Below are 4,642 nucleotides of genomic sequence, written 5' to 3'. Positions count from 1 at the left end.
GCGGCGCGGGGCGGCGACGGCGTCGGGGCGTGGCGGGGCGTGGCGGCTATCGGGGCGGGGCGACGACGGCGAGGTGGCGGTAGGGAAACGCGCGGCGACGGGAGTGGAGCAGGAGAGATTGAAGTCGCGCTAAGTGCTGTATATATAGCAAAGGCTTTGGTCCCGGTTCGTGGCACTAACCGGGACCAATGCCCCCCTTTAGTCTCAGTTGGTGCCACCAACCGGGACCAAAAGCCTCTTTTCAGCAGCCCAAAGGGCGGGAAATGAAGACCTTTGGTCTCGGTTGGTGGCCCCAACCGGTACTAAAGAGGGGCATTCGTCCCGGTTGGTTCCACCAACCGGGACCAAAGAGCGGCATTGGTATCGGTTGATGCCACCAACCGGTACCAATGGACCCGTCTAACTACTTTTTTTATTTTCTGCAGTTGTTTTTTTGTTGATTCTTCCTGCAGCTGTTTTTTTAGTCCCACCTCGCCAAGCGAGAGGCACACGCAGCTGTTTATAAGACCTGAGTGCAGAGACGATGACGAAGAGGCTCAATGCTCCTGCACGTTGGTTAGCTTCAAGCCTTGAGGAATACGGTAGACTGCACAGAGCTATGTGCAGTGCAGTTGACACCATTCCGAAAGGTTTGAAGCAAATTAAGAAGCATTGCGCCTCTTTATTATTTTTAATCACTTATTACAACTCAGAAATAAAAAGAAAAAAAATAAATATAGCGGAAAAGAAAAAAACTATATAGAAAACTACTCAGAAATGAATTGAAGCAAAAAATAGTTGTGATTAATTGTACTAAAAAAGGAGCATAGATGCTTATTTTTAATGACTTATTACAACTCAGAAATAAAAAGAAGAAAAAATAATTGTGATTAACTTTACTAAAATATGAGCATAGATGCTTATTTTTAATGACTTATTACAATTCAAAAATAAATAGAAACAAAATAGTTATGATTAACTTTACTAAAAAATGAGCATAGATGCTTATTTTTAATGACTTATTACAACTCAGAAATAAAAAGAAAAAAAATAAATATAGCAGAAAAGAAAAAAAAACTATAATAAAAGCTACTCAGAAATGAGCATAGATGCGGTTATAGAGGAAATTCAAATTAAATTCATAACAAATTTCAAGAGAAATTCGTATGAATTTAGCCTAAATTCCCTATATAAGGGCATCTATTTTAATTTTCAGAGGAGCTCAATAAGGCAGAGAGGGAGGGGCTTATAAACCGGTCTGATTCCCCTTCGGTTGGCAAGGTGGGACTAAACTTTGGCCGCAACGAGGACGAACCCTTTAGTCCCGGTTGGTGAAATGGACCGGGACTAATGGTCGTCCTTTGGTCCCGGTTCAGGCCACCAACCGGCACCAATGGTGGTGGGCCAGGAGCGAGGGCCATTGGTCCCAGTTCGTCCCACCAAGCGGGGCCAATAGGCCCAAACGAACCGGGACCAATGGCCCACGTGGCCCGGCCGGCCCTTGGGGCTCACGAACCGGGTCCAATGCCCCATTGGTCCCGGTTCTGGATTGAACCGGGACTAATAGGCTGGACCGGCCTGGACCATTGGCCCCTTTTCTACTAGTGTTATACTCAGCTCTACTTGCTTGCGTCATTATTCACCACTTCTGATATACGCATGACTGGGAAAGCGTTCCATTCCAGTTTCTTGCTCTAAGCAAAAAGTAGGAATGAACCCTATTTACTACGAAAGGAACTATGACATTTTCACTCATTTTGGTTCCACAGCTAAATACAACCAATAACCGTTTGAGAACACACAGAATTCTAGTGAATGCAATCACCAACAAAAACTCCGACCGGCTTAATTCTAAGAACTCGCGGAATAGTCGTATATTTCTAAAAAAGAACCCACCACGACATGGATCCTCTTGTCAAATGGGAACAACTTGACGTCTCTGCAACTGCCGAAATCACCATCATCCAAAACACCACAAAATACTTATAGACGGATTTAGGTAGATTTCAAACAGTTTACATGAAAGATCATCCTACGAGATGGTAATTAATTTATGGTTGTTTGCTAGCCGGGCAACGAAAAAATGGAATTCTCTTGGTTCTGATGGTACGTACAATATACTTTATATTTGTTCGAAATGGATCGGAGAGTATGAAATAATAATTACGGATCCAAGCACCATAGTAAACTAGCATTCTGACAGGGTAGTATATAAGAAAGCCAAGTGGACTACCGCACTGAATACTTGCACAAAATAGAACGTTAACATCTAGTATTATTCTCTACAAGTGCACCATGGGGACAATAAAATTCGCTCCGATACAGAGGAGGCTCCTGGATGCAAATATTCGCTCCATGCTAATTTACGATGCGTGTTTGATTTTTTCCAAAAATGTACAATACCTGAAATATATTTATGTATAAGCATTTAGACTGAAGTTCGACCGTTTTCATCTCAACCTAACTAGATCCATATATGACTTAAGTTGACGTTGGGCATTCAATTTTCTTTTTCAATGTAGTGCTCTCATCAACATGAACAAAAAAAGTCATGGGTATCTTTTGAGAAAAAAAAAGATGATGTTCCTTTTATTTCTCGAAAATCAGGTTTGACAATGACTTTGCCCGAAATGATACACCCTCCTTCCCGCAATATAAGAGCATTTTTTACACTGCACTAGTGTAAAAAATACTCTTACATTATGGGACCGAGGGAGTAGTTGGTAAAGCCTTTACAAATACATGTCTCTTTTTGTGTTTTTTAGTTGCCAGAATCGGAATATCACTTCGTGAAAGAAGTTATGTAATGTTATCTAAATAAGAAAACATAACTTGCAGCAACAAACAAGTTGTTTTCATTTAGTTGTTGAGAGATTTGTTCACTGCCTGCATTGCAACTATAAATTCTACTGATTTTTGTTTTTCATTCATGAATTTAAGATTGAATATTAATTTATTTAATGTGACATTGTATACAGATGTTGCTGTCTATGTTATCACTTTTTTTTTGTAATTTTAGTAAATTTTACTGATAGCATGCATCTTGGAGTACGTGCACTGAATGTTTATACGATCAAAAATAAGAAAAAAGCTATTTCACGGTGAAAGTAGATAGTTGATCATTCACTGCTTGCCATTATTTGACAACCATGTAATTAGTAATCAGCCCTTTTCCATCTAAAAATGTAGAATTTTCCGAATACAGATTAGAAACCAGTCCTGCAAATATGAACATATATTTTTGTTGAAGTTCAAATAGATATATTTAATTTTATGCAAGTGATTTTAGTAAAAATGTGGCCTAAAAGCATTATTTCAGGAACAATCTCAGTGCTAAAATTCTAAAATTTTAAAATTTTCTGAATATTGATTGGTATCCAAATTTAGTTAACTTTTTAGCTTTGGCAGAAAATATTAACATATATTTCGATTGAAGTACAAATAGAAATATCTTTTCCCGTCTTGTCCTACGCAGCCCGCCATGTTCTTGCGCAATGTTTAATTTATCCTTTGGTCCGTCTTATTATCATCGCACCTCCATCGCAGAAGCCTGTTGTGGTAGGGAGGAGCAGTCAGGCCGGCAGAAGTCTGTTGTTGTAGGGAGGAGCAGTCAGGCCGAGGAAAAAGGTGAGGTTTATAGGATAGGAATTAGCTGTCAGAAACCCCACGATGAGTCTACTTTGCACAAATTTGCGGTGCCCTTGATATTTCTAAGTTCCCCATGCCACCTAATCTTATGCTTCCAAACTATAGAAACATACATCCTGGTATGTCTATCTGATTTCAATATCTCCTACGTGGTGGTATTTTGAAGACTAGAAAGTCGATGTAAGTTAGTTTGTTAACCAGGCCAAAGAAAATTGGTCTTTGAACTCCTTGTAGTACAAGGTACTTCATCCGTTCCTAAATATAAATCTTTTTACAGATTTTAATATAAATTTTATAGGGAATAAAATGAGTAAACCTATACCATATGTAATCCGTATTGAAATCTTCAAAAGGATTTATATTTAGAAACAAAGAGAGTATGAGGTGTATGTGAAAAGGGAGAAGGAAAATGGCACATTTTAAAGACCTGGGCAGCAGAGGTTAGCCGTTGTCCCCGTTTATGATGCCAGCGGTACTATGTACATTTAGGTCGTGGCACATTCATTTGGTCCATGCTTGCACAGTGCTCTTGCCGATGACTTCAGGAGCTCGATCTGCCAACCAAAACAACGTGGGTGCGTCTAGAAACTTAGGGAAGAATCAAGGAGCTGGTAGCACTATTTGCTATCAGACTAGTCATAGCGAGAGTAATTCCAGTAGTAACATTGAGTCCAACTGAGCAAATTTGCTTATGTAGTAATGAGTTAATAAAGAGGGAGGTAGTTTGAGTAACTTAGAGGGTGCTTGGATCCAAGGGACTTATTTTAGTCTGACTAAAAATAGTCTTTTTAAGAGGCTAAAGTTCCAAGCACCCCTGACTAAAGAGGGGCTAAAACTAGTTTTGAGACTAAAATGTTTTAGTCGGGGTACCCCTACTAAAATTTGAATTAGTCCTCTCTCTCCTCATTTAACTCATCTCCTTTAAGGCTGGTCATAGTGAGAGTAACATAGGTAGTAATATACATGCCACATAAGCAAAGAAGATGATGTGTCAGGCAATTGATGAAGAGAGAGG

This window comes from Triticum aestivum, unplaced genomic scaffold (assembly GCF_018294505.1).
Source record: "Triticum aestivum cultivar Chinese Spring unplaced genomic scaffold, IWGSC CS RefSeq v2.1 scaffold50274, whole genome shotgun sequence".
Classification (NCBI taxonomy): domain Eukaryota; kingdom Viridiplantae; phylum Streptophyta; class Magnoliopsida; order Poales; family Poaceae; genus Triticum; species Triticum aestivum.
The sequence above is the reverse complement of the archived record's forward strand: the minus strand, read 5'-3'. Positions refer to the sequence as shown.